At 35.6% G+C, this 14,157-nt stretch overlaps 1 protein-coding gene across 4 annotated transcripts in view; it reads left to right on the top strand.

Annotated features, from left to right (window-relative positions):
- The window catches only part of ESRRG (estrogen related receptor gamma), a 604,123-nt gene that overhangs the window by 260,390 nt on the left and 329,576 nt on the right, over positions 1-14,157 (top strand). The gene's annotated exons all lie outside the window — the stretch shown is intronic.

The raw sequence follows: 14,157 nt of genomic DNA, 5'->3' as shown, positions 1-14,157 counted from the left end.
GTAGGTGCGATTCTACCCATTTTGCAAATAGAGAAACAGAAGTAATAAACTGTTACCTCATTCTACCTATATCACCCAGGGAATAGGAGGAAGAGACAGGCTAGAGTGGAACTCATGTTTCCAGGAAAATGTCATTATGTTTAACCATGGAGCTATTCATTTTCCTGATAACAGAACCTTAAAACTTCCTAGTCCTGATTAAAGTGACAGAAGGATTTAAGGAAATTGAGAATAACTTCATAGAATCAACCTAATTTTTAGCATCTCATTCTTGAAGTTGATCACTTGTGATTCAAGAGTCCTTTTAGTATATTGTATTATCATAACTAGGCATTTATAGGATTGTTTTTTTCTATATTGCTTAGGGAAATTTGGGGCTTTGAAAAAATAAGTTTCTAATAAAATCTACAGATATTTGAAAGGTATATGGATTTTTTGTCAGAAAAAGGAAGGTTGATATATGTTTATGGCTAAAAGTTGTTCCATTAGAAAATTTGCCAGTTTATTTCCTCCACCCCCTTAAGTAGAATGGAGCTTCTTTGGAAAAAGTGAAAAAAAAACTATACCCCCAAAATACTAATGAAGATTGATGATATAATCAAGTTAAAACCCATTAATGAGACTGGGTTAAAAAAAAAAAGCACAGAAACACCTTGTGCTATTGCTGCTTACTTTAAGGTAAGTGAGGTGAGCCTGTATTCACCAACTAATCTGAAAAAGAATCACTGAATTTAAATAGCTGGTTAATAGAGAGTAAGGGAGAAAAAAGAGCAAGAAAAAATGTAATTTTTACCAACACTTGGTTATTTAACTGAATTTAGCACTTCTCCATATATGTCTTTTGTTCAACTTTCTTCTAATTTTGCATCTCGATCTACCAATAGCATTCTCTTCACCCACAGTATAAACACAGGTCTCCTGTTCATATCCACGAAGCATTCAGGCTGTTAATTTGACTTCATTACTCGTGGTGGCCCAGTGGGCCTGGGGAGCTTCTCCATGGCAAATGACAACAGCTCTATGTAGTATCAAGTGTTGTATTTTTTGTCACCAAAGGAGCAGAGCCTTTTGGGCACATTAGCACTACTTTAGGTGAGCAGCACGAAATGGAAAATAATTGGGTTGAGGAACTCTTGGGATATTAGTGGTGCTCCAGGCAGGAAAGCAGGCAATGGAAAATAAATGACAAATTAGTGAGCTTAATCTCTTTATTGTGAATCAGATGCTATGGCAGAGGTTCATAATAAATTAATAAATTTCAGTTAATGTAACTAAGATACCATTCTTCAAATAAGGAAAGGAATATTGAGTGAATTTGATTATTAAGTGAGTAACCTATATGAAAAGATTGAACTGAATGTGAGGATGAATAGAAAAGTATCCCATCTTTCCCAGGTATGGTGTGTTTTGAACACAGTAAGCCCTCAATAAATGTTATTGAATTGACCTGTTGGATTTTGATATAGTTCACCATTACATAAACTTGGTTGTATTGTGGGTTGAATCACATTTTCCTGAAGCTTTGTAACATTTTATTGAAAAAGGCTCAATGATATTGCTAGACTTCTAGATAAATATTACCATTGTCCTTGAAAGAGGTGCCCCACTGAATTCTACTGATTTGGAAACAGTTGATTAGAGAGACTGACTTTAAGGCTAAAATGATGGCTTCATTCCTGTCACAGGAAGAAGATTTAGAAATACTTATGACTTCACTGACATAGTGTTTATCTCCCTTCCCCAAGTTTTTGATACCTGGGGGGACATACAGATCTTTATAAACAGCTGTATCCTAGCTGTGCCCTCCTCTTCATACCCTACTTCAGTATCATTAGACATAAACAGACCAGTTTATTTATGAAGCCTACCCTGTTCTGTGCATTTTTTCAGCAAAATAAAGTGCCAACTAAAGGTATACTTTAGAATTATTTTAAATTTAATTAATTTAAATTTAAATGTCATGGTTGCATGACATTTTTTTTCTGTTATCATTCAGGGTTAAATGACTTACCCAGGATCACATGCCTTGTATCTAAGGCTGAATTTGAACTCAGATCTTCCTGGTTCCAAGATCAAATGCTTTATCCTCTGCACCTCCTGGTTACCCCGTATATTTCCTAGCATTTCTCAAATAGCACCATACTTTTATTTTCTCTTCTATATAAGGCTACCCTGTGCCATTATATGGTACACTGAAGGCACTTAATAATACTTTGTTTATGTAGCATTATAATAATCATGTTTATGTAGCATTTAAAGTTTGAAATGTGCTTATTAAATATTATCTCATTTTATTCTCACAATACTGTGAAGTAGGCAGTTATTCTCACTTCATAGATGAGCAAACTGAGGCAGGCAGTGGTTTAGTGACTTGCCTAGGATCACATAGCTTGGAAGCATCTGAGACAGGATCTGAATTCAGATCTACCAGATTCTAAGTATAGCATTCTATTCACTGCATCACCTAGCTCTCTAAATATAAGTTTATGAGCTGAATAACTGATCAATGTACCTCTAAGTAAATCAGATTCTATTTTAGGAATTAAATTATTCCAAATTAAGTTGTATAAAAATCAAGGAAGGGGGTTTATTTGTAATAAGAAAACTACAGATAGACAGAATGCAGTGTCCCAGCTGTTCAAATATATTTCAGATGTGTCTTTACTTGAAGCTCTAAATTAATAAAGGGAAATATCTATATGATCAAGAAAGTTAGATTTTGGGGGGGGGGGGATTGCCTCATGATCTAATCAGATCTCTTTGACCAATCAACTGAGCAGAAATAGCCAGAAACAAAAAACAGTGAGTTTAATGATCAAACATAGTCATAACCTTTTGTGTTGTGTGTATATATTTTTATTTTGGCAAGTACCTGAATGAACTGATTCAAAGCTGAGACTGGATGGGAGCTGAAATGGTTTCTTCTTGAATATTGGAATCTTTAGTCCTATTAAATGGTGGGTTAAAAGCTGATGTTGGGCTTTTGGTTTATTTAATGTAACAATAAAACTCCAATAAATACTAAAATATGTTCCCCTTTACTATTTATTTTTTAACTCAAGACTGGAATTGGGGAGACCTCTAGAAAAATTGTACTTCATTTCAGTCCAAAAAACAGCCTTTTACTGTTTTTTCTAATAACCTGTGATCATGTAATGGATAAACAGTATTACCTCTGTTTTAATGACCCCCGTAGTTTTCCAGTGGACAGCAGTGTGCCAGAGTCAGCTCCTCAGACTTTGTGAGTCTTGTGTTTTTGTTCTACATTCCTCAGTAATATGACAAAAACTATTTACGTTTTGCTTGAATAGTTTAAACACCACTTTAGAAGACTTTAGATTGCTTTTGAACATATTTGAATGCATCTTTAGCCATCACTGGGCTTAAAATGGAAACCCTTTTTTCAGCTTATCTGTATTAAACACCTGTAAAAATCAATGGTACTGTATTTTTTTCCCTTATAATGCTCTGTTCCTTTAACTAATGCCAGAAATAATGCACAATTTATTCTAGCGTGTTTTTCCCCCTCTGCTTGGTGTTCTTGGGTAGCAAGTAGCACACTGTATGAACACTCACTTCTGCTGACTTAATAGTAAAATTGCCAGGTTGATGTTGAAATTCAACCAATTGGATCCTAATCCCCCAAAAGATTTTTGCTCACTCTCATATTGATTTAAAAAGAAAAAAAAATAGTCCTCTCCATAATGAATATGCAGAAATAATCTTTTCTTTGTAAATGAACACACCTGAGTAAATGGCCAAAAAACTGCCTAGGGTTGGTGGGTCAGATAGGGAAAGGCTAGTTATGTTGGGTAATCATTTTTTTTCCACTTAAATGAATTCAGCATTGCCTTTTGTTAAATGCATGGAAGGGTCTATTTTGAGATAATGTCAACTAAAATGTGGGGTCTTAATCTTATTGTAAATATGAATGATTGATCATTGTTTACTAATTATAAGAATATTGTATAATATTGTGTAATATATACACAAATATTATGTGTGTGTGCACAGACACACACACACAGACACACACACACACACACACACACACACACACATCAATTATAATGAGTATAGTATGGTCTTCATTCATCCTAATGGGGAGCTGGGATTGCTTAACAAAATACTATCTTTCAAAGAATCCCATTTTACCTCATAATTTCTTCCCTCCTATACTTTTCCATTTTGGTTTTTATCAAAATAGTAACTTCTCTTAACAGTATAAAAGCTGTGTGACTTTTAAGATTCCCATCACCTTTCAAAAGTCTAGCTAATGCAACTTTTACTCATCTCTGTTATTTAATTCTTCTCCTTAATACTGTGTCAGTGCCTTTCCAAATATACTTTTCCAAAATATACTCAAATATATTCTGATCAGGATTAAATATACTAGGGAAAATTAGTTCCTTGTTTTCCATATGTTTTTCTTATTTGTAGCATTCTAATAATTTTTAATATATAACCTACTACTCTCATTCAACCATTGGACCATTATGACCTCTCAATCCTTTTTTTCTGGATCATGCGTAGAATATTGTCACCCATCTTTTATCTGTGCAATTTGTATTTCCTCCATACACATGCTTCCCCATATTTTTCCCAGCTGTATACCTAGTATCCTTTCTATATTTTTGTATTATCTTTGGAATTTAAAAAATAGAAGCATCAGCATGTATCCACCACTGTGAAGGCATGAATGGTATTGCTAAATAAAATTGAAGTGCGGGAATATGTTGGCAGGTTTTCGACAGAAGCAAGAAAAGATGTGGAAAATGGTTAGGCTGGTAAATTGGTAAATGCCACGTTTATGTTTTTGACCTTTGCACAAGGATAATGATGTGTGTATATGTTTTGAAGAAACTTGTTTTAAAAAAAATTGAAGCCCAAAATAAACCCATATAATCTGACTGGAACAAAGTCTGTGGTTGGCCAGCTGGCTGCTGCTACTGCTGCCCCTAACTCTCAGATAAGATTGTAAGAGTTGCCAATAACAGTATTCAGTCTTGTGGTTGTGTCATAGTGCTTTCATGGGAACTGAACTGAACTGTCTCTTCACACTCCCCTCTCTTCCTCTCTCTCTCTCTCATTCCCCACGCTCTTCGCATTGAAGTCAGAGGAAAGAAAAAAGATTTGAGGATCGCCCAATTTGTTCTGACATAAAGAGATGTTTAGCTCTGTGAAAGGTGGTGGAGGCAGAGTGTCTGACTGACATTTCAACAGTGTGTCTGCTGGGATTGCTCACTTCATGTCCCTTCATATTCCCGCTGTGTCCTTTGTGAGTGCTCTTGTCTCATCTTCACAGTGAGAAGAGCAACAGTCCCGTGGGCTTCGCTGCTCAACACCTTGTTAGACAGGGCTTATGGTGGCAGAACTCTTGGGTTAGCACTTGTTTTCTTCATTCATATATCAGGTTTGCTTAAAACTCAGTGACAACTCTTCTGAGAATTATTTTTTTGGGGGGAGGGGGTAAGGCATGGGGTAGACAGAGAGAATAAATCTCAAGTTATTTTGGTTTACTTTTTAAAATATTTTAAACCAGATTTTTGATAACATAAATGACTGATTAATAGGGTAGCAAGGAGATAGATAAAGCAAATATTTTTTTTTTTAAATATGCCATGAATTCAATATAGTTGCTCAACATTTCTCAAAAACCAAATTAGACGGCAGCTAGGTGGCATAGTGGATAAAGTACTGGCCCTAGAGTCAGGAGTACCTGGGTTCAAATCCCGTCTCAGACACTTAATAATTACCTAGCTGTGTGGCCTTGGGCCACTTAACCCCATTTGCCTTGCAAAAACCTAAAAAACCCCACAAATTAGAGTTCCTTCAGCTCATAGCAATCAATAGAACTATTCCCAGTGTGAACACCTAAGATAAAATGACAGTGATAATTTAAAAAAAAACTATTTTATGGCTAAGTCAGACTTATTTACTACTGATACCTTGTCTCCCTCTTACACAGAATTTGTAATTGGAAAAGAATCAAATACCTTACTAAACTAACAAATATGCACCCTTTTATTTTGAGTTCAAATCCTAGGAGCTCAGAATTGGAAGGCATCTCAGATCTCATCAAATCCCAACCTGAGGACTATAGACCTATATGTTGCCACAAAGGGCCCATAACTTCATATGAGGACAAACCTATTTTTAGGTTCAACAATTGTACATTTTGTAGACTAAATAAGTATTCAACCCACATTGTTTTATTATTTTTCAAATTATTCAGGGGCTGCTGTGATTACTCAATTACAAGTTCATCCAAAAGTGTTACTGAATTCACAATAGCTTTTTATCTGTATTTTCTATATCAATGACAAACACGATACAGTAGTAATGTGAGAGTCCTTGAAATTTTTTTTCACCTTAAAAGGAAGTTTTCATATTTAAAAAGTGTTTGGAATTCTCAACCCTGAGCAGAATACCCTCTATGTTATCAGTGACGAGTGGTCATATATGCTCTCCTGGAAGATGACTTCAACCTTCAGTGATGGGGAAATCAATTACTTTCCATGGACAGTGCATTCATTTCCAGACAATTCTAATTGTTATGAATGTACTTTCTTATATCAAATCAAAATCTGCTCTTCTATAGTTTCCATTTATTTTTTCACATCTTTTTTAAATAAATTATTTGGGTAATGATCCAGAGGAGAACTGACACACATAGGTTATGCATAAAATTATCAATGCAAACTTGATGACATTGTTACTGGAACTGATGTGAAATTCTATAGGAAATTTATTTGAGATTAGTGAAAGCTATAATCCCTAGTGACAATTCAACTAGTGTTTTTGGATTGATTAAGACTCATCTAGTTTTGTAGGTTTGATATTTAAAGACAATCTTTTATTTTCAAGAAGTCAATGTTTTTCCTTTTTAGCTTTACTTTTCTGGGTTTGAACAACATATCCCAACCTTACACATCATGTGAGACTACTATGCTTTTTTTTAAGGTTTTTGCAAGGCAAATGGGGTTAAGTGGCTTGCCCAAGGCCACACAGCTAAGTAATTATTAAGGGTCTGAGACGGGATTTGAACCCAGGTACTCCTGACTCCAGGGCTGGTGCTTTATCCATTGCGCCACCTAGCCACCCCTACTATGCTTTTCTTAATGAAATATTAAAATCCCAGTAATTTAAACCAAATCAAGAATGGGGGTGGGGAGAACTTTTAAACCCTGAAATAGCAATTACTTTTAATATAAAAAAATGGTTTTAGTCTTTGTTTTTAGTACCATAGTAAAACAGTAATTTCCATCAACTTCTATAAATATAAAACCTATAGTTTCTACATCACAAATGTAAAGTGCTTAATCTCTTGACATGATAGGAAATGGGCCTCTCACTCCACATATATCTATGAGCCCACTATTTGAACTAAGAATCGAAAGATCAAGGTACCACCCCATCTCTGTCACTTATTAGCTATGTGACTTTAAGCAAATTACGTAAGCTCTTTTGAGTCTACCTTTCAGCATCTATAAAAACAAAACAAATAATGACCTCTCCTTTCACTGAGTTGTCCTATGGATCAGTGATGTATATGAAAATCCTTTGTAAACTATTCAGTGCACTAACTATATAGTACAAATATTATTAATAGTAATATGACTGCTATAGAAAAGTAAGACTTAAGAATTAAGTCAGTATTTTTATGCTGATTATTTGAATTACCATTTCCTATTTAGGAGCCCCATATTGATGATATGTCTACTAAATGTGTTTCATGCCTATGCCATAAACTGTACTGGAGATTAAAATTTCAGGCATTACTTTATTGGACTTATTTTTCCCAATTTCTTTCTTAGCATCTCTTTACAAATCAGAATTAGCTTTGTTTTTGCCAATAAAATAAGGGAAGTGTTCCTGTGATTTGTCAATGACAACACCAAAAGAAATGCATATTTTCACATGACTTATGGGTTTATTTTATTTCAGATAAAATTTTCATGCTTCAATTTCCATGATTAATTGTCTCACAGTAGTATTTCTAACAATTAGAAATATTCAGCCATGAAATAGGCTAGCCTATCTCATAGGCATCAAGTTCCCCATCATTGCAGACTGAATGACCATTTAGTGGAAATTTTGTAGAGGGAGTTTCTACATTGGAAGGTAGATTGAAATAGTTATCCTATAAAGATTTCTCCTTCAATTCTAAGATTCTGTGATTTTTTGGTAGGAATGTGCTTTATATATTTTGTAGAACATGCCCACCCATGCACACAAATAGTCCCACACATTTCCTCTTCTCCCCAAGTATATTTCTTTATTGACAGAGGATGAAATATAGGATCATGGTTCTGTAGGCTTAGAGGTCATCTAATCCAGTTTAATAGAAGAGGAAACTCAGTGAGAAGCAGAATTCAGATTTAAGACTAGATCTTCAGCCTAAGAAAGAGAACAACAGAAATATCAGACTAGTAAAAAATGGCACATCAAACTCTTGATATTTTTCAATCATGTCATGAACACATTTGATTTTTTTTTTTTGTTTTGGCTTGGTTTTTTGCAAATATAATGACATTGTTTGCCAATTCCTTTTGGAAATTATTTTACAGATGAGGAAACTGCGTTAAATATGGTTAAGTGACTTATTTGGAACCACATAGTGAATCTCTAAGGCTGGATTTGAACTCAGATCTTCTCTGACTCCAAGTCTAGCACTTTGTTCTGCTATACTATCTAACAGCTGCATCTTAAATTTTATCAAGTAAGTACTGGTGGTAGCTAGGTGGTACAGTGGATAGAGCACCAGCCCTGTAGTCTAGAATACCTGAGTTCAAATCCAGCCTCAGATATTTAATAATTGCCTAGTTATGTGACCTTGGGGAAGTCACTTAACCCCATTATCTTAAATTTAAAAAAAAATTTAAATAAGTGTCAATGTTCTTTAGTTCCCCTGTCTATATCCACCAGAATATAAAATACAAATTCAAAGGGAAAAAATATAAGATCCTTCCCAGGTTAATCTGTTATACTACATTTTTAGAGTGAAAATACATTTAAACTACAAGAGGCAGACATGATATAATATAATTTAAAAAGAACATTAGACCTTGAATCAGATTCTCTTGGTTCAAATTCCAGCCTTGCCACTCTTAGAGAAAGTAATTTAATTTTTATAGACAGTATTTCTTTGTTAGAAGATTGAAGTAGATGATAACCTCTCAAGATCCCTCAGTTAATTTATTCATAAAACAAACAAACTAATGTTTGTACTTTGTACTTTACATGGTTGTTGTGAGAAAAAAGTTTTGTAAACTATCATATAAATGAGTTATTATGTTGAAGGGATAGGGATAGCTTTTGGAAAAGTGGAAGCTGAGATAATAAAGAGAAGTGGTGCCAATTTGAGTAATTACACTTACCTTCATATGATAATATGCTATATTTCCCTGGATTTCTCTTTAATGATCATTATCTTTAAAAAATGAAAGAATATCTCATTAGGAGAAAGGAAATGTTCTTCAATTTGCAGCACAGCAGAAGTTTTTCAAGGAATAATGGGACTAATAGTTGAGGTCTCTTGATTTAAGTGGGATAGGAGCAGCTAGGTGGTTCAGTGGATAGAGCACCAGACTGAAGTCAGGAGGCCTCAGACAATTGGATGACCTTGGGCAAGTCAATTAACCCCATTGCCATAAGTAAATAATTTTTTTAAAAAAAAGAAAAAAAGATTTAGGTGGCATAAAGTTTCCATTAGAAATACCTGTACTCCAGGAGGGAATTGACATGAAGATATATTATGTGAATGAGTGAGAAAGGAATGTGCTAGGAGAAAGGGAAAGGGGAGGTAGAATGGGCTAAGTTATTTCACATAAGAGAGGTAAGAAAAAGCTTTTGCAATGAAGTGGAAGGGGGTGTGTGTGAAGGTTCACTCTCATTGAAAGTAACTCAGAGAGAAAATAATGCCATTAATTGGGCCTAGAAATTTATCTTACCCCAAAAGAAAATAGGAGAGGAAAAGAAAGGGAGAAAGGGGACAGAGGAATGGGAAGGAGGGGATGTAGGTGATAGAAAAGAGGGAAGATCTAAGGAGAGGGTAGTCAGATACAACATATGCTTAAAGAGAGAATAGAGTTAATGGAGTGGGGGAATAGGATGAAGGGAAAGACAGTTAACAATCAAATCTGTGGGAAAAAAATAGTGAAGCAATTTCTCTGATAGACTTATGATAAAGAGTGCTATCCATCCCCACTGTAGCCCCCCTCCCCCCAAAAAAGAAATATCTGTGCTCATATTCCTGTGGTTCTCCACAGGCTGAATTCCTCAACTCATATGTCTATAGTTGTTTCAGACCCTACTAAAAATTGAATAAGCTTCTGAATTAGAATTGGAGTAAAACTAAGATTAACCTGATCCTTAGTTATGATTCACTGATTCTGGCTACCTATCAAATGCATTAAGTTCCAAGGAACTCAGAATTTATCCCACCAGTGAGTATGTGGAATTGCTGGCTTATCATGTAAGAGAGGATGCTGCAGATGAGTTATGAAGCTCTGGCCTCACAGATAGACTTCCTTTACAGCATCACAGATGCTCATTATGCATTCCTTCTATTCTACAATGAAGTAAAAGTGATAATATCATTTGGCAATGGATTTATCTCTCCAAATTTCCAGGCTGATAGGAAGAGGAGAGGAGACTTCAGTTTAATCCTTGGGGCAGTCACACTCTAGTCCACAGTAACTCAAAGAGAAAAAAAGAAGGCAAGTTGAGACCCCGCTTGGTTGCCATGATGGGATTCATGACGCCTGACTCAATGTTTCTTCTGTATGTGTTTCAAGTACTTCCGTTTACTTAGCTAGTCCCATAATACACAACTAGAGGGAGTTGACTGGTACCATTTTCTGCCCATGATGCCTGACCTTGTAGCTCAGTATTAATTTGAAGTAGTAGAATTAAAATTTCCTTTTCTTTTGCATTGTCATGCCTCACGTTGATAAGCACAAAGAAATGTAAATAAAAAAGACCTATTTCGAAACCCTCCCTGCAACCTTTTTGTTTTATGACAAAAGACAGTTAATTAACATACTAGCAGTAAGCAGCCTTCCCAAACTCCTGCTAATTATGTATTCTGTTGACCGTGACTCTAGTCGGAAGGTAATTGGCTTGCAGCGACATGACATTTCAAATCATCTCTTGAAATTACATCAAAAAGCCAGCCTGTTTTGTTTTGATAGGGGAACAATCAATTTGATAAGTGGTAACACAGCTCATTGTTTCACATTAATTAGACTAATTGCTGCATGTTAGCCTCTGAAACAGACAGAACTTGCAGAAGACAAAGGCTGTGGCCTTTAGCATGCAGGGAGGGTGACGGTTCCACTTGCTTGCACATACTGTAGGCAGAAAACAGAGTTGTTAGAATTCAGCCTTGCGGGAGGCTGGGTGTTAACAGAGATTTGATGCGTGATGCTTAATACACCGGCTTTCAATTATAACATCCAGGTTCAAAAATCCCATAGAGGAAAGGAAGGAAGAGTCAGGAGAAAAGCCATTCTCTTGTTCTACCTGAACCTTATAAGGGCAGCTTCCCAGTAACCCTCTTTCCCTTTTGGATCTTACAACTCAGTTGGCATTAGGAACTCTGGAAGCTATCAGTCTGGGAAAGACTCCATCCTGTATTCATATTTCTAGTTCTCATGTTTAATGGTGTTGGAGTTTCCACCGACTTCTAGTCCAGCTCCTATTTTAATCAAAATTACTTTTTCATTTTAAGTCATGGGGAAAGTAATCCACTGGGTTTCAGTAAGGTAATCAGAAACTCTGAAAATACACTCAAATTCTACAGATTGTACCTTTGGTTATGCTTGAGACCATCAATTTGGCCAGATTGTACAGTGTGATCTTTACAGCGCCAATGCATGTCAGCCTCAGCTGGCAGCTAAGAGAATTTCACTTGTGATCAGCCTAGCCTTCTGATGCTTGCATACGTTGATGAGATCTTATTACATACATGGTGTCTGATGCAATGGAACAGCACTTTTTCCAAGAGGCATCCAGTATTTAAAAAACCAAGTTGTTACTGGCTCTCAGACTAGAAGTCTTTTTGCTGTGGAAACATAGCTTCTTCCCTACACAATTAGCTACATTTATAGGTGAGAAGCAGGTCTTATCTTTCTATTCATCTGAAAGTATTGGGTATTGTATGTGATATGAATAATTACTCAAAATTTTTGATAGACAGATGCAAATAGATGGAGTCTCTATTGTCATATGAAAGGATGATAATAATAATATCCCCTCAATTTTGGGCTAACTTTGAGACCAGGAGACAGCCACAAACTACAACAGGCTCTTCAAAATCAGCCTTTAGCCCAAATTAAAAGAACTGTTTTCACATAGGCATGGCGGGGAAAGGACTTTTTGTTGTTTACTAATATCTTCAGTCACATCATCAGTGGTATTATCCTTGAACAAGAAGGACAGCAATACGTAAATGCATGCTGTTTTTTTCCCCAAAAGATAGACAACTGTACTATACATCCCAAAATTGTAAGTACCACAGAGTTAACTCAATTTGAGATATTATGTTTCATTAAAATTGTGTGTGGGGGGGTGGAACATAATGGTAAGATTTGGGCCTAACTTAGTAAATGAATAGTAAATATTGGAAGAATTTAATTGCCCCAATATACAAGGGCATTTGGGGGGGGGGGATTTTTTTAGGGGGGTGAAATAAAGGGAATGAAATTTCAGTTCTTTTTTCATCATCATCCCCCAAAAAAATAGTAATTCTCAAAGTTGGACTTTAAAGTACAGATTTTTAATCTAAGTTTAATTTGGTCATTAAAAATAATTCTCTTGTGTGTATGTGTATGTATGTGTGTGTGTGTGTGTGTGTGTGTGTGTGTGTGTGTGCGTGTGTGTGTGAGTGAGGGGGGCTTATGTGCCTCATGTGAACATGGTCACCAGCTTAAGTATTCAGGTGCATGTGTGATACTGGAAAAAGTAAGAAATTAAATATTTCTTCATACAAGTTAATATTTCAACAATAGCCCTTTTGAAAGGTTTGAAACATACCAATATTTGTGATTTATGTATATATATATATATATATATATATGTATATATGTGCACGCACACACGTATATATTCAATTGTGCTAATGTGCTGCTTTCCCCTTAACATCCCAGGGTTTATTCAGAAAAGTAAATGATGAAAAAGCACCAAGATTGGAGCCCTGTAGCCTTCAGTTTAAGCGCCAAGTTCCACTTGCCTGAGCACAAGTTGGAAACAGCTTTGTTAGAATTCAAGCCTGTACCCTTGCTGTCACTACTAGTTCTCCTGTCGTCAAGTTCCCGCTTGGTACAGAGCAAATCTTTGCTCAGTTAAGCGAGCGTCAGTCAATGGTAAGCTTGGCTGCCAGCCCAGGGTTGTTAGACTTTTCCATGCTACACCTGAATGAGATATTGATGAGACAACTAAACAGAGTCGAGAAACTAGATAAAAAAAAAATAAATAAAATTGTCATGGGGCTGACAGAATAATTTTTAAAACTTACATTTGCCCTGCTCAAGCAGGGCTAGGAGACTATTTTTGCTACTTTGTTTGGATCATGGGCAGCCTTGTTTAAATACTTTTCCTTGATTTTTCAAAGAGATGGATAAATTTTGAGCTGGAAAGGGAAGCTCTGGGAGATTACTAACTATATGGCTATTTGGGTCATTTACTCATTTAACTTAGTCTTCTTTGTATTTCTAGTTCAACAAAAGCTACCAAGGACAAAAACAGAGTATAATAAAGTTACTAAGCTTTGGTCTAGGGAAGAAAGTTCTGAGCAAAGGTAATTTCTATAGTGGAAAAAAATAAGGATCAGAGAAAATTGGAGGTCGGGGGCAGAAAGGATTTAAAGAAGGAATAGTTTTTAAATGGGAAAGACTGGCAGTGCTATTAATCACAACTCTCTGAGCTATAAGGGTTGTATGAGTGGAACTAATACTAATGATAAAAAAAATACATTGCAGGAAGCTTGAAATGCACCCTTAAAAACCAGAAGATAAATTAAGTGAATATTATGAAAAACAAAGTACTTAAATATTTATTAAAAATACTTGTGTTGACTGTTACTGTAATGCTAATGCCATTCTTCTTTGCATGTACCTAAGGAAAAGAGGCAATGTAGTACAGTAGAAACAGTAC

The sequence above is a fragment of the Macrotis lagotis genome, chromosome 2, assembly GCF_037893015.1.
Source record: "Macrotis lagotis isolate mMagLag1 chromosome 2, bilby.v1.9.chrom.fasta, whole genome shotgun sequence".
Classification (NCBI taxonomy): Eukaryota; Metazoa; Chordata; class Mammalia; order Peramelemorphia; family Peramelidae; genus Macrotis; species Macrotis lagotis.
This window is presented reverse-complemented; position numbering and strand designations above follow the sequence as displayed.